The sequence below is a fragment of the Patagioenas fasciata genome, chromosome 26 (genome assembly GCF_037038585.1).
Source record: "Patagioenas fasciata isolate bPatFas1 chromosome 26, bPatFas1.hap1, whole genome shotgun sequence".
NCBI lineage: Eukaryota > Metazoa > Chordata > Aves > Columbiformes > Columbidae > Patagioenas > Patagioenas fasciata.
The window spans coordinates 1,598,874-1,621,218 of NC_092545.1; the positions used below are offsets into that span (position 1 = coordinate 1,598,874).

Consider the following 22,345-nt stretch of genomic DNA (forward strand, 5'->3'; position numbering starts at 1 on the left):
TTGTGTTTTGGTTTGTTTCTTTAAGTCATCCTAGACTGGCAACACTAAGGCTGAGTATTTCCCAGCTGCCACATGGGAAATGGAGGCTCCACAAGGACCAAGGAAGCTGGTCTCGCACAGGTCATTCAATGGTCACAAGGTGTGATGGCACCAAGTGAGCACCCAGCTGAGCTTGAGCTGTGTTGTTCAGCACTTCCTGAAGCATCTGATCCTTGGCATGGAGCAAATCTGAAGAGACCAGCAGACACTCTAGGTCTGGCGTTAAGGTACATGAAAACACACAAAGAGACCCCTGGGAGCACTTGAGCAGCCATCAAGAACGGCAGTGCCTCCACCCGAGCTGGGGAGGGGTGTCTGGTGTTACATTCGTGGAGAGACCTCCCGCATAGTCCAGACAACACAGAGTTTGACACAAGCCCAGCGGAGATCAGACGTGGATCTCCAAGCCCTTGACAGCAGTGCAGTGTGGGCAGACCCAGACATCAGGACTACACACTTTAGATCTGAGGATAAGGCGTCCTCTGACTAGGGGATGCAACCACCCAAGAGTAGGTGTGCCCCTGTGGCCACGAAAGTCAATGGCACCTGGGGTGCCTTAGGAAAAGTATGACCAGCAGGCCAAGGGAGGTTGTTCCTCCGGCTCTGCTCTGCCCTGGTGACAAAACACCGGCTGGTTTGTGTTATGTAGCACGTCTACCTGTGCAGTCAGAAGGCTGAAAGACTGCTCCACTGATACATCCATCTGATAAATCAGTCTTAATTTGATCACATTATGCACATCCACAGGCTTCTATAAGTTAACCTTATGTTTCTCCCCAGTGAAATGCATCTGCATAAGCAAACATCCCTCCACCTTTACCACTGACCCCTCAGCTGTTCTCCGGTGGTGTTACACCCTGGATAACGAGGCCTTTCGTAAAAGGAATTGTTGTGTTTCTAGTTTATTATCACCTATATGAGAGCCCCAGGAAAACAGCATTACTGGCATAGCACTATGTTTCAGAAAGTATGAAGAAATCAAAACAACACAAAACCACACAAACAAACTGTGTGAAAGATGCTGAAGAGGCATCTTCCGTCTTACCTGATCTCGAAACATTGATCCACCAAAGGCCCAGACGGCAGCAAAGACAAAGTAAAGTTCATAAAGCTCCTTGGGACAGTCAGGAGGTGTGTTCTCCTCTGCCAGGAGACATTCAAGGAGGTAGCACAACATCTGAACCATACTCTGTTCAGGAATGGGAATAATCTTCTTAAATCTAAGGGATGGAAATTAGAAAGCAATACGTCCATCACAACCCAGGAAGACTAGAAATGCTCTTTCAGAATACTGGCATTCTGCTTGTCAGCGGTACGTGTCCTATTCCCAGGTACAATAAAGAGAACACCCATTCTCACACTCAGACCCGCTGGCACCGGCACATATACAAGTAATAACAATAATCAGAAGTTTCAAGCATTTTAAAACTTTGATCTTCTTGAAAGAAGCAGAATGGAAGACTTGCTAAAGGCAATGATTTCCTGCGAGCACGATGAGTTCAAAAGCGGTCAAATAGAGGAGTAATAAAATAAACCCTTTCATCTTGCCATTTTACATTCATTTAAGCTACACTTACAGAATTCCAAACTAATATTGTAGCTGCACTGAAGTCCTCCATAAAGTAATTATAGCTATTTGAAAGGTTGGTTCTACGATTTCTGAATTAAGCAAGCTACCAAAACACTCAGCTCAGGGTTGCCTGCAGCTAATCCCGTGGATTTCACGCTCTGAGACAATGTTCAGCAAACAGAATGGGAAACGTCCGATTGACTTTGCTACCAACAGTCAAAACCAACTTGGTCCCACAGAGAGAAGTTCCCTAGCACAATGTTTAAGTCCTGATTCCAGACCCTTCTGACACATCCCCCTTTTGGCTGACATCTCCCATGCTCACTGATTTTTCTTTTGTTTTTAAAGGAAAGTGCAACTATAGGAAGCAAGTAGAGGATGGGAGATGCTCCCTTAAGTTTTCTGGGACTCTACTTTGGCCAGTCCTCACCACAGTATGAGAAAGAGAATGGTTTCACATGATGATAAGCAAGAACCACATGACTTCCCTGTGGACACTGCTTTAAAGCCAAATCAAGCCAAGAAGCACTAGGACCCTTCCAAATACCCAAGTTCTTAATGAAAAATAACTTGCGGAGTGGGCTCAGGTCTAGCCTGACACATCAGGAGGCTGAAAAGCTTTCTCTTTGGGATCTGCCGGAATTATTTTCCAAGAGATAGAGAGTTGATACAGGAAATACAATAAAAATCAAATCAAAATCAGATGAAAACCAGATCTGACCAACACGATACAGGCAGGAGCGTCACTTTGCCCACCTCGCCCTGCTGGTTCTCTGAGCTTAAGCCAATGATGCTCAGGGCTTCCAGGGGCAAGGAGGATCATGTGCAGCACAACCCAGCGCAGCACAGCTGGGCTGGACAGTGGCAGGTGTCCCCATGCCCTCACCACGGGTGACACAATCACTCACCAGATGGTACCTTGTTCTGAGGGTGTCCAGGCAAATGGGCAGGTACTTATCAAACAAAACGGTCAGGTTGGCTCTTTCGGACTGGATCTCTCGCCTGTCGATCCAGCTGCTCACTGGAGGATTCCAGCCCAGATCCGACGGGTTGATGTACAGGATCCCTTTAGGCCCAGGGTAAGAGAGAACATATAGTAAAGACATAGCAGAAACTGTTCCTTTCTTCCAGCAGAGTTTACCAGGTACTTTCACACAACTAAAACCCTATCAAATATGACGGGACGTCCCATTACCTGCCCCCTTTTCCTGCCCCACTGCAGAGTAGAAACATGAACAGTGAAGAAACTTCACCCTTGAAACCACGGCGCTTTTCATGACCTTGCCCTAAATTCAGAACATTGTCTTGTCTGAGCAGTTTCATTGCTCTGGGCCCCATTTCCCCATGTGTAAAACTAGGGGACACCTCCATTCCCTTCTCCCATACTTCATGCACTTCTTCAGAAGATCAAGAACTCTTTGAGACAGATACTGTCCTTCTCCTCATAAAGTCCATCCAAAGGGCTTTGCACAACAGGAGCACTCAGCAACGCTGAAGCCATGATCACCCACCAACAGTCAGAGTGCTCTGGGTAAATCTCCAGGATGATGACAGCTCCACATGTGCATTTGGGGTCAGGATCCTCAGTTTGTCTGTCAGAAACCTGCCCTGTCCACCCACGGCCGCTGTGATCTCAGGTTGGGTACTTGCAACAGGAGTCAAGTTGGCCAACAGAAGACTGGTTAATGGCACTAGATCCTCCTGGGTTCACGGCAAATCCCAGTGCGGAGCTCAGGCCAGGACTCACCCGCTCGGGACACGGTTGCTGGGGTGGCTGTGCGCAGGTGGCTGATCTCAAACACCAACCGCATCGTTGGGTTCAGAGGGATTCTCTCATTGCTCGCCAGGGTCAGCACCTGCATTGGGCAGACAGACAGACAGAATGACATCTTCCCCAGGAACAGGAACGAAAAGCATTCAGCACTTTGCACTAAAAAGCTTGGTTGCTGCCAGCACAGTTCCTTGAGGGAATGCAGCTGATTTCCAGCAGGTAGTAGAACTGTCTTCCATGACTCAAAGGAACAGCACTCCCTTCGAGCGGCGGAAAAAGGTGTGGAATTATGACCCCACCCTATTTTTGAAGGGCCTGGAGTTACAATCAGGACATCTGTGATTATCCATGAGCCCAGTTCCAGGAAGGGAAATTACAATGAAACCATGATTTGAGCTATTTCCCCTCATGCACCATTTTCTATATGTGATATTGTTTGGTGTATCTGAAGAAACACAACCGCATTATTCTAGGAGGTGTTATTTCAGCATCTGCATTTTTAGGCTGAACCATGCCATGCAGTCAAAGAATATCTCCTTCTTTAACTTATATTCATTACCTTATTATCATCCATCACAGTATTAAGAGACTCAATCCACATTGGATCAATATCTCCATCTAGTACCATCCACTTGGGACCGTCATGCGTGATGTTGGCCAGCTCTCGCATGATTGATGAAAACAGGCCTGGGAGGGTGACAGGAAGATGGTGATGAACACTGAACTTGACACCTGCTCTAACGGTTTTCTCCAGCAACACAGTAAAAATTACTCTAATTAATGCTTTCCTCTCAAACATGCAAAACTCTATGTGCCTATACGTAAATATTACTATATCACAATACGGTTCTAGTTTGCTTTAAAGTGAAAAAAGGGTTATCAGTTATCACTACTGAAAATGATTGCAGACCTACGCACGAGCTTCATTCCCACCGAGAATCATAAGGGATAAGAAAAATGTAGAGTAGCTACTCAAAGGCAAAAGGCGGCATGAGTTATACAATGCAGAGAAAACCACCTGAATATGCCTAGGAAATCCTTATAAATATTTTTTTGTGGCTCAAAGTATATCAGGGCAATCAAGATGCATTAAACGCTGGGTCATGGCTTTAGTGAGACTGAGGGGAGAACAAGCACAGAATGACATTGAATGACAGAACAAAATGTTGGTAAAATCAAGGAGAGAGAGGATACAGAGTCTCAAGGGGAGTAAATAATGAATGTTAAGAAGACCACGAAGGCTGGGAATAGAGCAGCAGCACTGCAGAGCAAATGAAAACTCCACAAAACTATTGCTCTCCTCTACATGTGAAAATACCTCGGGAGATGCTGGTCTTCATGAAAAAACATCAGGCAAACATTAAAAAAAAGCCTCTCTTCCAGTGAATTGTGACAAGAACTCTTTTTTTTTTCTTTTTTTCTCCAGGACAAGCTATTTCTTTGTGATCCAGATCAGGAACAGCTAGTGGCACCATCTGACTGAAGACAAAGCTTGTGCTCAGCAAACGCAGAACGGCTCACCTGGAACAGGTGTGTGATCCCGAGACCGGGTCAACAAAAATAACGCTTCAGCGCCTCTGCCTCCAGCCAGTTCCTTACGTGTTGGACACACGCCTCGGGAACCACTCCGACATTATTAGCATCAGAAACAGTTGCTGTCTCAGGGCATCAGGGCTTCCCTCGGATACACCGCGGCAGCGGGGAGAGGAAAGCGCCTCTGTCCTGACCTTGTGCATCCACAGCACACGGCTCTCTTGGGGTTTAAAAGAAGAGTTTTGTTCTGCAAAGAACACTTTTGGGATTCCCATATGGGACCTTTTACCACCTAACATGTAGGACCTTTTCAACTTCTGATAATGTGACAGGATAAAACTGGGGAGCGGAAAAGCAGGGGCTGATCTGTAAGGGAACAGGTCACCTCTTGCTAGGCTGTGGTGAAGATTGCCTTGCTGGTCTTTGACAACATGAAACAACATTTTCAGGAATGGTTACTGCAGAAAATATCTGCCTTGAAAGCTCAGGGAGGAGTGCCACTATTTCATTTAAACCATCGCAGGCCAGAAACCACTGGACAGTCACCTGTAAAATGTCCCTCCTGCTGTTCGGTGTCACCGCTGCCCTCGATCTGCAGCCACTGCTGCAGCCAGTCTGCACAGTTCAGGCTGTACCCTGCACGTCCCTCTGCCACTTTGATTTAGGCTCCCTAATTACAATTAGAAAGAAATTAACCTGGCATTGGAGCAAAGCAGGGGGTCGGGAAGGGTCCATGGCGGGGCCAGGGGAGGTGGGTGGCAGCTCATCTGCTGCTGTGGATGATTCATGGTAATGTCTTCCCTCACCTCCCCCACACCTCCCCAACCCGCCGCACACGTAAATCGAAGCTGCCTTTATGTATTAGTCACAACCCAACATTTCCACTCCAGATTTTCTGTAATCTTCCAGCAAGTTTGAAATGTTCCTCAGGAGTAAGCAGGATCAACAGCTTGGCAAACGCTGGTGTGCTACAGAGATCGGGCAGCCATACTGAGTGGAAAAACTGACGTTAAGGCTGCTGTGCGTGCTATCAGCAATGAAAACCTGGGGATGGGACATTTTTTGGGGTCCCAGTGCACACCACAGTGCAGGAGGGACATCTCTTCCATCACTGGTCCAGCCAACTCCCAAAAACTGCCTGCCCCACTTAGGAACTGGTAAGTGTTGGTATTAATGGGCATTAAAATTATTCTTAGGGCAATAGGATCAAGTAGGCTTATGCTATATTTCCCATTTGAAGATCAAAGAGCTAAAACATCCTGTGTATCCTTTCAACAACAAACTGTCATGTGGCTGTAGGCAGCAGACAAGCACCTGGGCTCTCAGACCTGCACATGAAGAACCAGTCACCCTGCTGCTGCTCGGGAAATTCATTAAAAATACCCGTCTTTATCTACATATTTCAGACATGAAATGACATTTACCGTCTTTCCATTCTCTCGTTGCTGGGTTAATGATGCCAAAGAGCTCATCATTGGTGACTGCCTTGGGGTTGAGGTCTGCCCAGACAGGACGTCGCTTCATTATCTGGTAAGTCCTGTTCAGGGATCTCATCACCTGAGACTTGCCCGTGCCCGCGTTACCCACCACGAAGACAGAGTGCCGGACCGTCAGCAACTCCTCCAGCTGCACCACCTGAGAAAAACACTCCCAAATTTTAGACAAAGATGCCAAACTGAAGTTCAGGTCTATAAAATAGGTCCCACTGGGCCACCTCTTTAGAAAGACGTGACCCTGAGACACAAGCAGATTTGACAATTGAGTTTGGTCCAGCCACTCTAATCACAATGGGTGAAATCCTCAGCCTGCAGATAAACTTTCAGCGCTGTTTATACTTGACAACCACCACCTGATGAGGCCCTGCTCTCCAGGGGCTACACTTTCATGAGCCTACAAAAGTTGGCCCCTTTGGAAGCCCAGAGACTGAACCAGTGCTGACCTCAGGAGCAGGTGCAACTGCCTCAGACCCAGCACAGCTGACTGCCCTCCAGCGAGATCTGCCTGCAAGGACAATGCTGTGCAGAGCTCTCTTTGTAGAAGCAAAGCTGTTTGAGAAAACCCAAATGATTTGATGGCGATGTGGGTGTAGCAGAAGATCTCTTGGTCTTACTTTGAGCACAAAGTTGTCCTCAGCCTGCAGCCGGAGGTCCAGCACAGCCTGCCTCACAAACGACTCAAAATTCAGGTCACGCTTCCGAGGCACATCCAGTGCAGGGAATAGATCCCCAATCAGCCCCATAAACACCGGCACATCATCCGTCACAATCTTGGGGATGTTGAAGTCACGAAGAGAGCGCATCAGAACCTGGTCTTCGGGTCGCTCTGGGCAATCTCGCTTGAGGGAGCCAGCAACAACTAGCACTGACTTAATGGCACGCAAGCCCCAGTCGTAGTGATCCTACACCAGAGGAAGAAAAAACAAGAGGCATGAGTTTATGCTTAGACAGTACCATGTAGGGTGAAGAACCACCATTCCCAAACTGCCAGACTAGTAAGCAATGAAAATACATCTAAATCTGTTATTTGCATTGTGGCCAGAGACCTTCTCCAGCCTGAGCGACCTGGTTTCCATCTCAGTAGGTGAGATTCCCGTCAGGGACAGTATTAAAGAGTCAAATAATTCAGCTGTTCAGACCATCACATGGGCTCACAGTTGGCAGTAAGACAGCAGCAGGATTTGCACTCCAGAGACCAAAGCAATTTGTTTCACCTAAATCATAAAGCACCTATAGCAAGGCCAGCCAGCCCCCTGCATCTGCAGGAGCCACCAAGGTGAAAGGCTTGTTAGTCCATTATGAGGCCCCAAAGACCCAAGTTTCTCCACCCTGCCCATCACAAGATGACCAGCCTGTTTGGTCTCAGAGGAGGTCCAGGAATAAGGGGTCAGTAAAGACATTGCTGAAAAAGTACCACAAAACGGCATGAGAAGAACTCTCAAGCCAACAAACAACTGTTCATATTTCTGTCCTGTTAACACCCTCCAGAGCACAGCTCGACAGCTGACTGCTCTGTGTGGGAGGCCATGGCTTCCACCAGGCCCCTCAAGGCACAGCACCAAGTTTCTGCGACAGAGCATATCCCACCCAGCCTCATGCTGGCACAGCCAAGATCAGGTTTGTATCATCAGGAATCCTGATTCAGGTCTCCTCTGGACCCAGCTTCGATCTACACAAATAATGACAAGGAAAAATCTGATTTGCTTTGCACTGACAGTAACTCTAACAAGACCTGGAACCAGCCTAAGGCTGAACTCAGAGAGGGACACCATAAACCCTTTGCAGGCAGGAGAATCAACAGGAAGAGACTGGAAAGCAAAAGGTCACTGAATACTACCCCAAACATGGTGTCATTTAAACTCACTGAAAGGTCTCCCATTAATGCAGCTGGTCAAATGCTTTTGTCCCTGCAGATGCTCCAGTAAAGCAGTCTGAAAATTTTATTGCTCCGATGATCACCAACCCTCTCCTCCCCCAGCAGCCAGTGCAAATGCAGTCTTTAAATAAAAGCTGTGAAACGTTAGCCATGGAGCTGAGCAGCACAGTGCCATGTTTCTGCTGATTTTGGAGATTCATCATACCACTCAGCCACAGAATCAGGCTCACCTGCTTGGACAGGAGCTCTTTGCAGAGTTGGTAGAGAGTAATGAACTTCCTGGCTAACACCCGGGCCTCGATGAATCCCTCAGCCACCAACATAATTTCACAGATCAGCTCAAAGTCTGGCACAACCATCGCACACGGCCTAAAATGACAGGTGAGGAGGCATTGCAGAACAAGTATTTCTTGACTACAGGTCTTACAGGCAGCGCATTTGCAGCTTCATCTTCTAGGCCTTCTTTTATGAGCCAGGTCACCCTCTGCCTTCCCCACGACAAGGGACAGAGCTCCTTTGCCCTGCCTGTGCGTGCCCAGACCCAGGCCTGTTGTGCAAGGCTTAAACTACCTGCGAATGCCCTATGCAAGTGAATTCCCCAAGGACATGAGGTCGAGCCTGGATGTTCCAAAAGACAGTTTCTGCCAGGTCACAAACCCTGACCTGGACTCACCTGAAGAGAGCTTTTAAATTCTCAGGTAGCTCTGTTCGCCCTGCGTAACCAGGGTTCATGGTGATGAAAATGCCTACTGATGGTACTAAGTTGATGTCTTCTCCAAGAAAATTGAAGGATTTCTTCTTCTCCCGTATTGCATCCTGCACGCTCTTCACCTAGAAATCAAGACAGTACTATAGTATCAGCGTTCACTTATGAAAAACACATCAGACAACGGTGCTTCCTTCGTTACTCTTGGCCTCGTGACAAATGGGGCTAATCACTGTTTTATTTTTTACCGGCAGCATAAAGCTTTATACACTGTTTGGAGTACATCAGCATGGCAATATCAATTTCCCATCTCAGTCAAACTCTGGCAAAGCAGAAAAAAGAGCTGAAGAGAGTGGAAAGTCAAAATGCAAAGGAGTTGCAAGACTTCACACCTTTGCTCCATGAGACAATGATGAACGTGGGTCAGGAAGAGCAACTCAGGAGCGGGAAATGTCCCCAGCACTGCCTGCATTCACCTTGGCTTTTGACATCACCTGTGGGACACTGCTCAGCACATCTCACAGCAAAAACACCACCAAAGGCTCCACCATCTCTGAACCAGCCAGCCCAGCAGAGGTCTGATGTGTGAGAGAGACACAGGGCAGTACAGGTATCCACAACACAGCCAACACCCAAACGCACTCCCCAAAGTCTATCACAATATGGGCCCATTATTCCCTTTACCCATCTCACCTCTCCCCACACAGCGTTGCTCTTCAGGACATCCCAAAACCCTCCTGTGCCTGCTCCGTTCCCTGACCAGGCCCAGAGAAGGGGTAGCACCTCCCAATAAGCTTGGCCTCAGCTCAGTTGTAAACTGACCACTTGATATCACTTTTAAAGATTTTGGGACATCAGATGTTTGATTTAAAACCAAAACCAGAAGGCAGAAGCTGTAAAACCTCTCCTAACACCTTCACTCACTAATATTATATTGTTTTTTATATTTGCCTGATTGCAGCTTTGTTCTGCTCATTCCTCTCCTTCCGAAGAGTTCACCTCTCTGCAAACAGCACCTCAGCGAGGGGCAAATCTCTCTCTATTCACCGCTCTAACCTCACTACTGTTTGCCATCTCAAAGTAAAGCAATTAATCGAATTTTTCCCTGTAAGGAACCATATCGACATCAGCTGCATGAGTAAGACAGCCAATTAAACATCGCCATGGTAACACTCCTAATAGCAGCCAGGAGACACCATGATGGAATGACGGCCGTGCCGCTTTCTTCAGCTGCCACGCTCCAGCCAGGAGCGAGGGAACCATTAGCAGTTGAGTCATTCCTGGGCTTCTTTTGTTCAGCTTCCCTTTTTATTTCAAGATCCTCAAAGACTTTTTTTCAATGACAACTTTAAACTAGGACCTGACGGAAGAGAAATTGAGAGGGAATGATACATAAACTCTTGTACCTGCCTGGGGCTTCTCTGGGATGCCACATAAGGTACCAATTATGAGTGAAACAGATGAGAAGAATGAGGAGTTCATGGAGGGGTTAAGAACAATGTCTTTGACCGAAACATTTACAGAAGTGTAGAAACTTCTGAGCTTTATATCTTTCTATAACACTGAGCCCAAAAGGGAGTCCAGGAACAATTCAGCACCTCAATCAGATATTAGGATCCTAAAACACGCACTCAGCTGACAGTTGGATCCTGAAGAACTTGGGCACTTTGGCACCTCAGTTTTCTGCACTGAAGCCCCCCAAGGCTTCCCCTGTATAAAATAATGCCAGGTTTCCTCATGGGCTGGTAAGAGGAGGGGAAGGAGGACGCGAAGTGACAGATTATATATATAAGCACGAGAGCACAGGACTTTCTGGCACGATGGGGAGGCCAGTCTCCCTTCCAGCCCTTCTCCAGGGATGCTGCTGCGCTTCACACGAGACTCACCAACACAATGCACTGAGCAGCTAAACTACAGAGGAGATGAGAAACCATTCGCCAGGGGAAACACCCATGCCCAGCTGGGCACCGCTCCAATAGCTCTGTCCCAGGTTTAATCCCACGGTGTCAGGGTACCCTGGGCAAGCGCGTCAGCAAGGGCCGCAGATCTGCCCCAGATTCCAGCTCCCGAGTGTCACCAGCTGACACTGGCTTTTGGGAGCACCACGGGGCTGCGCACATTCCTCCAAGGAATGGTGCCAGTTGGCCAGGAATACCTTCCAAAGCCACTTGGCAGAGCTGTCGTTACAGACACCAGAACTAAATCCACAGCCATATAGTTTTGGAGACAGGTTAAGAAAATTAATCCTGAATGTATTCCCATTTCCTGAGTATGACACACAACCTGTGCCTGACCAGGGGTGATAAGGAACCCCCAGAAGTCCAGCGGATCTGCCCCAAACACCCCTCTTCCCCTCTGTGAAAATTATTCCCTACATTGCAGACTGAGCAGCCGCAAGTCAAGGCAGCTTCTCTGTCTTGAAACGATGTGCTGCAATTATCTCACAGCAGATTAATGACACGAGTGCTTTCCTGAGGAGGAACAGGTACAGAGCCATGGTGCGTAGTGGTCTGGGAAAAGATGCTACAAAGAATTGTCTTGGCACAAATGCTGTAACTGGGGCAAGAAAAGTGACAAATATCTTTGCAGCACGTAACTGCGACATCTTGGCAGTGCTGTGATATTCATGTGATTAATCTTGAGATCTAATCCCACACCTGCCTATACACAGAACTGAAACCGGCAATATGCAATTGCCATTTTTACCCTTGCTCCAAAGACTGCAGAATGGCTCTGCTCTGTTTGTATTTATTTATGAGTGTTTCTCCACTCACCTGTACAGCAACCACAGAAAGGACCTCAACTGAGATCCTGTTAAATTCATCAAAACAGCCCCAGGCTCCCGTCTGGGAAAGGCCTTTGTAAATATTCCCACAAGACTGGAAAAACAAAACAAAAACAAAGATTACAAGAGTGAAATCATAAATGGAATCAACTCCAGCAAAAAATTGATTTTATTTCCCAGCCTGTTTATTTATAGCAATTTACAGTCTATTGTGGGTATTTAGAAAAGTGCATGGAAACAGCAGGCACAACTCAATTATAATATTTATAGCTCTGCGCAGCTTGCCACTTTATCTGCTAATTGCACTTTCTCGATATATCTGTGCACCAGTTTCATTTAAAGGTCACTTGTGCTGAATTACTGATGGTCCCGTTTCCTGGGAGAGCCCATAAGCTAAATGAAATATGATCCGAGGCTACCAAAATCACTGTACCGTGCCAGACTGGCAGAGAGCAAGACTCAGCCTAATGATTCAGTGCTCTGTAGCGGCTGAAGGTTCACTATGTTTTGGGTTTATTCTGGGAGAGGATCCTGAGAAAACCAGGACAGGTCCCTCCCCGTGCCAGGGGCTGCCAGGTCGCGAGCACGCCGAGAAGAAACGACCAGGGTCCAACTATCAGCACAGCCTTGGTCTCAACTGAACAGACCAACATTTTTGAAGAATTACACATGAAATCTAACTCCAGAAAGGAAGGGAAATGCATAATGAGGCAGAGAAGATAGTTCGGGTCTCTGCCTCCTGAAGAACCTTGTGCAAATCTTAGAGAAGGAACGGGAGGAGAAGGAAAAGGCATTCAGCTTAAAGGAGTGTAGCAGGGATTTGGAGAGAGGTGATCACAGAATCCCAGCCTGGTGGGGCTGAAGGGACCTCTGCAGATCCCCCAGTCCAAGCCCTGCTCACGCAGGGTCACAGAGCAGATCACACAGGTGGGTCCAGGCGGGTTTCAATGTCTCAGAGAAGGAGACTCCACACCCGCTCTGGGCAGCCTGGGCCAGGCTCTGGCACCTCCCAGCAAACAAGTTTCTGCTCATGTTCACATGGAGCCTCCTGTGTTTCAGTCTGTGCCCGTTGTCCCTCACCCTGGCGCTGGGCACCACTGAACAGAGTCTGGTCCATCCTCTGACACCCACCCTGAGATATTGATCCCATTGATCAGATCCCTCTCAGCTTCTCTTCTCCAGCTCAACAGCTCCAGCTCTCTCAGTCTCTCCTCACAAGAAAGAAGCTCCAGACCCCTCAGCATCTTTGTAGCCCACTGCTGGACTCTGTGCAGTTATTCCTTCTTAAACTGGGGAGCCCAGAACTGGACACAACTCCAGATGTGGCATCACCAGGGCAGAGCAGAGCGGAAGGAACAACCTCCCTTGACCTGCTGGTCATACCTCTCCTAATGCACCCCAGGTACCATTGGATTACTCTCATCCTTCAGGTTTGCTCGGGCCCTGAGCATCCCCTGCCCCATGTGACCGCACTGCAGCCGAGGTGGGAGCCATACCTTGTAGTCCATCTGCTCGGAGCAGTTAAACACGTACACCATGATGCCCAGGGCTCGCCCCAAATCTTTCGTAGTCTCCGTCTTGCCAGTGCCCGCAGGGCCTGCAGGTGCTCCGCTCATGGTCAGGTGCAGTGACTGGGTCAGGGTGATGTAACATCTTTCACAGTGAATGATGAATGAAAAAAGGAAATATGTCCAATAGGTCAACTGTGGGCTGCAGGGCAATAGCACTAGAGCATTGCACTCAGCAGAGCCTCTCCTCTGAAAAGCTGTACGTGAGCAGGGGTCATGTCTGAGCTGAAAGCCTTCTTGGCATTAATTACCACCTCTGCTCAGCTCTGTTTTCTCCAAGAGATACTCATCTTCCACCAAGGTCTGCCCAAACCTCTTCATGTCCAGCTTGTGTTCTCTCTGGATCCTCATACAACTCATGGATATTGGGCACATCTCAGGCAGTATGAGAAAAGGACAGCTTTTCTGGAAGACCTGTCACTGACAGAAACCTGCTCAGGTGGCCTGTGAGTGAACCCAACTCAAAGCTGCAGCAAGTCCCAAAGTTTCTCCATCATGTTGATGATGGACACTGGGGTGGTGTCCACATGTGAGTATCTATACTACCTGTATAAGCCACAGAGGTGTAGTCAATATAGCCAACAAAACCTGATGATACCTGGGGGCTTGACGCAGCTGACTAACACAGGTGACTAGAGCCACCTGAGATGCTCTTGGTTGCTGAAATGTCACATAGGGTGGAGAGATATGACAAGGGGTCCATAGGAGACTTTTACACTTCTGGATTGGCAGCTGGAAGCCAGGTGGGACAACACAGAGTATCTCAAGTAACCCTAGGTGTCCCCACTGAGGCAACCAGGTAGATGTCTGCTTCAAGATGGGATGAAAGCTCTCTAGACTCACCAGCTTTATGGACTGTGGACATCTTGTGCACAGGAAGACACCCACAAGTGTTTTAATGTGTGAGCTGAATCCCACCCAGGGATCTGATGTACAAATTCCCCAGAGGGTACCACCAAAAACCAGATAAGAGTTAGAGCTCGACCACTGGAGTGCTGGGACATGGAGACAGAACAAGAGGGATACAGGTGTCTGAACTAAATCCATCTTTGGTTGGCATCTCTCTCTCTACCTGTGTGGCAAAGCCCAGCTATGACATTGTGTCCCAGGGACTTACCTGTCGGTCAGCGGAGTGATCACAAGCCGAGGGGTATTGCCAAGGTATTCATAGGAGTACAGGAACTGGGCGTCACAGATGTTGGCAAAGCAGTGCCGTTCCTCATCTGACCATCTGTGCCGGAGCTGTGACAGCCAAATGAAGGCCTGGGCATTGTCCACCTGCAACACACCCACAAACACCATCACAGGAAGGCCGGGGATGCCAGACACATGCAGCTCGGGGGCCAAAATAGCGACTGCTATAAAATTTTCATGGGGGATGACTGGTCCTCACTGCAAGGCAGGTGTGGTGAGGAAGGCCGCCTCCTTGCAATGCGGTGAGAAATGTCACCTCCCCATCTCCCATCAGTAAAGGGGAGGAACCAAATTAGTGACCACATTGGTGGGAGAGGAAAAAATTAATGGCCAAGAGAAAGAGCCTTACAAAAAGACTCCTGAATAGATTTAAGAAGCAGCAAGTCATGAAGAAGGTCTCATAATGCAACCAGAGTGAGAGAAGGAGCAGAGGCCATCTAGACAAGGAAGAGGTTGCAGACAGCACCAAGGAAACAGACTGGGGACAGGTGGACAAAGACAGGCATGGCCAGCGCTCTCTGCACAACCAGCAGGCAGGTCCAGATGCATCACTTCACCCCAGGCTGGACCGAGGCACCACTGAGCCCAGCTGAGCCTTGAAGACAGAAACCCTGTGAGCAGCCTGGCTGCCTCTGAGATGACACAGATGAGGGAAGAGCCACAACCCAATACATTCAGGGCATCTTCCCACCCACCTGCAAGGCTAAACACTTGGCATGGTGTCAGGGACAGGGGAGTAGTGTGGGAGAGGTGTTGCAGGAGAAGGGAGTCCCACATAAGTCCCTGTGGCCCCACACCAGACAAAGGACGCTACAAAGAACAAAGCTTGAATGCTTTTTCTTACTTTCTAAAGTCAAAACTGAGACTGAGTCCAGCAGCCTCCCAACACACCACCATCATCCACCAGCACATGTCTTGGCACCAGGACGCAGTGCCGCGCTCTCGCTCCTGGTGTGAATCTGCAGCAACTACAAGTTGGTGTTGCAGGGCCATGACACAGCACAGCTCTGCAGGCTTACAGGGGCTTTCTGCACACTTACTACAAACATTGTAGAAATAAATTTAGTCATACGTCTCCCACTGAGACCGGCAGTGATCTGAATGGCCAGTGGTTGGGCCCCCTGAAGCCCCCTCTCCAGCACCCACAGAACTGTGCTGAACTGCCAACACCAACCTTCTGTGCTATCATCTTTGCCACCACATCCCGAGCATGCACGTCGATGGTGCAAATGGTCATGATTTTCTGTCTGTCGCCCTTGGAGAGCTGCCCGATCAGCATGGTAACGAGGGTGTTCAGCTGGGTCACTTGCTTCTTGTGCTATTCCTTCATCGCATTCTCGTAGCCTTCCTCCACCCTGGCAAAGGCAATCCCAACCTCGGTTGTCCACCAGATCTGGGTGCAGCAAAGCGCCACCTAGGGAAATAGGCTGGTTCAGTATCAGGGAAAATACCAAAGCTTCCTTATGTTCAAGAGTGTCGGATCCACAGGGAGATCAAGGATGAAACATCCGTGACATGAAATTAAGTATTTTTTCATACAGTAGTCACAGCAGACAGTACAACAAGGATCTGCTCCATGACATTCATTTAAAACACCATATCAGTGATAGACACATTTAGCAGCTAGTTATAAGTAAATCAGCACCTTTCACATGCCTGACACAGCAGAGGAGGAAGAGTTGGAGACCACGAGGTTGTCAGAGGTGCATCTGAGGGGCTCTTCACTCTTATCAGGCCTCACCACTTTGCCTTCCTGCTGCACCTCTCACTGCTCTGGCTGTACAGACTGCACTGCCCAAGCCCCTGGGCTCTGTCACCCAACCAAGAGCCCCAACCAGAGCATGGAGCTCAGCCTGAAAACTCCATCAGGAGACCGCCAGGATAAAGGACAACTCATCCTCCCTCTCTCCTGGATAGCAAGGTGGAGGCCAGAAACATGCCTGTCCACAGCTGCTGAAAGAAGGGAAGGGCAGGACTGATGGGGAACCCAAGAGCTACCTTTCCACGAGCCAGCCTGAGTGGTGATAAGAAGCAGTGGCAGATACCTGGGCAGGATAGTCAAAGAGCCATTGTTCCCTTGGTTTTTCCTCATAAGCCATGACGGCTTCTGTCATCTCATCTCTCACAGTAGCCCTCATGCTGTCTAGTACATGACTGAGCCAGACTTCAACCTGGAAAAGAGATTAAATCCCAGTAACACATTTGCTCTTCTTAAGTGCCTTTGGTAATTAGTGAAGATAGGAAATGAGGCAAGCATCTCAGTTCTCTTTAGACTGGACATGAGGGAAAGGTTCTTCACCCAGAGGTGCTGGACACTGAACAGGCTCCCAGGGCGGTGTCACAGCCCCAACCTGACAGTGTTCAAGGAGAGACTGGACAACGTCCTCAGACACACGGGGTGACCTGTGGGGTTGTCACTGCAGGGACAGGACTTGGACTCCATGATCCTGGTGGGTCCCTTCCAGCTCAGGACATTCTATGAGTTAACCAAACCTCACAGCCTCCTTCAGACTGGGTAGATTTGGCTAATTCTGGTACTGTAGGATTAGCATCTACTTCCAGACACCAAGAACAGAAGACAGATTTTTTTCTTGAACTCTAGCTACAGGAGGAACCAAAATGAACTCCGTCAATGAATAATTTGGTCAGGTGTGTTCCACCTCCAGGCCATGACAGAATCCCTGGTGGGATGTGGGCAGTCTGCCAGCAGCAGAAGAAAGATGCTGCCAAACTTGGGAACACAATTCCTGCTGAATTTCACATTTCACAGGCAAAGCCCTCAACAAGAAGACAGACTGAACGCAGCAAGCTCCATTGCTGGGGAGCTCAGTAGCCGGTATTACGTACTTTAGCTTCCTGTAATAGACCATGCAGAAAGGTGAAACTACCAGGATAGATAAGCTGAGCAGTAGCTTGATTCTTACATTTCATACTTTCACTCGTGGTATGAAATAATGAAGACTTGAGAAACAGGTAAAAGGCCTTCTCCTGCCAAACACACCCGTGCAGAGGTACTATGGAATAGCTTAGTCTCTTTTCAGTCTGCATCCCCTCCCTCACCGAGGATATTTGTAGCAAGCTTTAAGACTAACCTTCAAAAGGTCTTAGAAAAAATCAAATTAAAAACCTAGTCAGAAAAATGGCACAGCTCTTTCTCTCACAGTGGACTGCGACATCCACGTCCCCCCTTAGTGAGGACCTATCCAGAGTGACACGAAAGGTTGTGGTGTAAGGAGGTACTAAATCACCACCTCTTCCAGCTTTTCTCATGCACCAGGGGAGAGCAGTGAAGCTCTATGACGTCTTGGCAAGGGATCTCACACGAGGGGCAGGGGAGCAGACTCCACCGGACAGTTTTGATAGACAAGGACTTCCCTCTCACCTGCCCACTGCAGTCACAGGGCTCGCTGAAGCTGACGTACTCCTCCTCTCTACTGTACATTCCCAGGCCAACCTTGGTTGGCTTTTGCTCAGAGTCCAGCTGGAATTTCATCCTGGCCAAGCTGTCAAAGAGTTTGGAAAGATGACGTTGCACCTGCAAAACGGGTTGTATAAATAAAGCAACCGAGATAGGACGAGCGGAATGAAGATCACTATACATGTCACAAGCAAAATCATGTTAACAAAATATCTTGGATATTTAGGTAGCACCACATCTTCTCAAATGTGGCCAACATACTGCCAACAAAAGCCTCTTGCTGTCTCTTGTAATACTTCCACCTATTTCTACGTAATTTAGAAAACAGACATGCCTTAATAAATCATGTTTCTCCATTGGGAAATCTTCCATACAGAGCAAAAGCATAGAAAACATTGAAACACCTCATGACTCCTACCCCAAATTTCCCTACATGTAGTGATGAGAAGTCTGTAGCCATTTCTCCACCTCATCCTATTCTCAGCACAACGTGGAGTTTTCTTCACTATGAACTTTCCTGTTTTTCGACTACTAGAAACTGATTTTGTGCTAGTGAAATATCCTAAATTCTCTTTCATGGAGAAGAAAGATCTTTATTTCTGCCTAAGACCTATGATAAACAGCCCAGACCTCCTATAGAACAACCATGTTCACCAAAAGCACTCTTCCAGAAGGAAAAGAATAATTCAGTTCTTTCCTGTTCACCTCCATCTGAGTCTGCAAAGCCAACAGGGAGATGCTGTGGGCTCTCAACATCAGCATCTGCCTGCTGGGAGCTGAGCAGGTCACCAGCACTTCTTCCAGACCACTGCGTAACACACAACTGCATCACTGCGCGCCCCACGCCAATGAAGGTGAGATTCTCCTAGGACTGACGTCCCCACAGAAAGGGGAAGCTCCCAAAGCAGTCCCAGACAGGAGCTGCCTCTCTCAATTACAGCAGAGAGGTAGAAAAACTCCCATAGGGGAGATGAGAAATGAGGGAAAGGGACCTGGGGGTCCTGGGGACAGCAGGGTGAGCATGAGCCAGCACTGGGCCCTTGTGGCCAGGAAGGCCAATGGTACCTGGGGTGGGTTAGAAGGGGGTGGTCAGTAGGTCAGAGAGGTTCTCCTGCCCCTCTGCTCTGCCCTGGGGAGACCACATCTGGAATATTGTGACCAGTTGTGGCCCCTCAGCTCCAGAAGGACAGGGAACTGCTGCAGAGAGTCCAGCGCAGCCACCAAGATGCTGGAGGGAGTGGAGCATCTCCCGGGTGAGGAAAGGCTGAGGGAGCTGGGGCTCTGGAGCTGGACAAGAGGAGACAGAGGGGGGACTCATTCATGTTTACAGATATATAAAGGGGGAGTGTCAGGAGAATGGAGCCAGGCTCTCCTCGGTGACAACCAGTGATAGGACAAGGGGGAATGGGTTCAAACTGGAACACAGGAGGTTTCACTTAAATTTGAGAAGAAACTTCTTCTCAGTGAGGGTGTCAGAGCCTGGCCCAGGCTGCCCAGGGAGGTTGTGGAGTCTCCTTCTCTGCAGACATTCAAACCCCCTGGACCCCTTCCTGTGGAACCTCAGCTGGGTGTTCCTGCTCCATGGGGGGATTGCACTGGATGAGCTTTCCAGGGCCCTTCAACCCCTGACATTCTGGGATTCTGCGTGAGATGCCCAATGCTCTGATGCTTTCAGAGAAGGAAGGGTGGAGGTGGATTTGTCCATCTAATTCTGACTCACTGACTCACAAAGAACTACAACCCTCCCTCTCATGAGCTGTGCTGCAAGTGGACGCAGCTTCTCACACACATACAAGCAGGGCCAAACCCTGGGAGGTGCTAAGTGACTCTGAGAAGCACAGGGCACTCAGCATCCCCCCAGATCACAGAATCATTTTGGGTGGAAGAAACCCTCAGGATCAAGTCCAGCCATACCCTAGCTCTGGCACTAATCCATGTCCCTAAGAACCTCGTCTAAATGCCTTTTAAACCCCTCCAGGGATGGTGACTCCAGCACTGCCCTGGGCAGCCTGTTCCCATGCCCCACAGCCCTTTCTGGGAAGAATGTTTTTACAATATCCAATCTGAACCTCCCCTGGCACAACTTGAGGCCATTAAGCGTATCTTGAGGCCATAAGCTTATCTCTTTTCAAACCGTAAGTAAACCGTAGAAACTTTTTCTTACATGTAGAAGCTTCTGGTCACAAATCCCCAGCTGCCCCTTCCCAGACCCTGTCCAGTCTGGAGGGTTCGGACACAACCCCAGCACTTGCTGCGATCCTGCTGCCAGAGCCCGAGCGCACCTGAATCTGCACAAGTTCAGCACCCAGTTCACGAGGATAATGTCATTGTGTATTTAATCCTCCTTTAGGAATCATCAGACTTTGAAACTACATTGGGAAGGCTGAGAGTGTATCTATGTAGGATACTGCTTGACATTTACTTTGATTTTACTGCAAATACTTTTGAATAACAGAAAACACCAGGAATTTCTTCTTACTCAACAGAGCATTTCAACACAGTATCTTTGCTTCCTGTGTTTTTTTTTCCTCTTCATTTTAGATATCAATCAACTATGTATTTATGATACTCTGTGGGCTGAAATCACCCAGCAGCAGACACAGATAGAAGCAGCGTTAAAGGTTAGAGGTAAACAACAGCATTTCCAAATACACATGCAAACCTGCTCCATTCCTGTGCTCACATCAATACTGAAAATGGTGGAAAGCCTGAAGAAAGTGAAAATACTCGCTACCAAAAGACAGAATTAGGACTTTGTTCATCATCCAACACTCGCCTTTTGCTGTGAACGTTTTGACTGGTTTTATGCACCAACCTCTGAATAAAAGATGCGTCCCAAACAAGGCCAAGCAGAGCTGTGCAGGGGTGGGTGGCAGCCCAAGGAAGTCCTGCCTTGGCCACAGCCACTGTCTGACCACCAGCTGTCTTACCTCTTCCAGGCTGTGTTCTGCTCTTCCCCTGTAAACAGGCCATCCCAAAGACCTTTGCATGGGGGAAGGAAGAAGTGGCTGACTAGCAGATGTCTCCTCTGCCTAAAAACAGAGACGTCTCCAAGCCCTCGGTTGTCAACACTGTCACATTTGAATGATCGGTCTGTGGCTCTTTCAACAACAGATGCTGTTTGCTGGCATCCCAGCTTGGGGAACCAAGCTCAGCAACAAGTTTTGGCTGAGATCCTCAAGAAATGGTTTCCCCCAACCTCACTGTATCCCAGCAGAAACAAACCCACTGTTTTTATGGTATCAAGAACATAGCTCTGCTCTGTGCAGTGCTTTCAGAACCATCTGCAAGCATCACCAGGGACAGATGGGACAACATACAGTGTGCGCATTGCCTTTCAGAGACGACAGATGAAGGCCAGCAGTGAAAGAGTTATTGTTAATCCAAGTGAGGGTGGGAGAAAAGGCACTCAAGAAAGGATAAGCTACAGCTGAGTCCCTAGACAGCATCTTCCACCCTGACATTACTGACAGCTGGAAAATGTGAAGGTGACATAGTGCAAGGCTTACCAGCTGTGGGTTGGTGCCATTGGAAAGAATATCCAATAAATCTGCTGAAGAAACAAAGTAAAATCTGGGAAAGGCCAATCTTTTCATGTCCAAATATTCAGCCAAAGCCTTCTCACACAGGGACAACCTGGGGAGAAGAGCAGAAAAATAGAGCCCAGGACAGGCGGGTGAATATCCTTTAATGTGTCGTGCTACAGTTTGGGTTATCGAGCAGATTCTCCCCTCCCATGGGGAAATGCCAGACATGAGCTGAGCCTGCAGGCTGGTCCTTTACAGCATTTTCCAAATAGATAACAAAGCACATAGTAACTCATAGATCTCTCTCCACTCCCAAGGGTCAAACAGACAAAGAGTCAGAGAATCCTCACCAAAAAGCAGAAACACAGGTGGAAGAAGAGGCTAGAAAGGCTTTGCAGTCTGACTTACTGGTTTAGACAAGCTCTCAACTGCCACAGGTGATTTCACACTAGGATGAAAGTTTCCAAAACTGCTTTTATTCTAATGAGCACATTTTAAAGTCTGATTCAAACCTACTCAGCTTTTTGTGCTTGTGAAGCCTGAAAAGAAACTTGTTTGCTCCGTTCTAAAATGAATCTCTCAGTGTTTACATGTTAAACTGCTGCTGAGCTTTCAAAGTTCATAAATAACATGCAGTTAGTCCTCTGTGGGGAACACGGGCCTTATCTGTTTAGGAAGTAAAATTAGATCTCTATTTTAAATGGATAGTTATTACTGACACAACAGCTATCACGTTAACTTGTTAGGTGTGTTCCAGGTAGAGTAGCTCATATGTTAGGTGAGAACTGTATCCATCTCTGGACATTAAGGTCTTTCTCAGGGAGTTTAGTTATACCATCTGTGAAGGGTACACACACAAAGA

The 22,345-nt window shown here is 48.1% G+C and overlaps 1 pseudogene; it reads right to left on the minus strand.

The window, feature by feature from the left end:
• The window catches only part of LOC136112125 (dynein axonemal heavy chain 9-like), a 74,880-nt pseudogene that overhangs the window by 15,336 nt on the left and 37,199 nt on the right, over positions 1–22,345 (minus strand).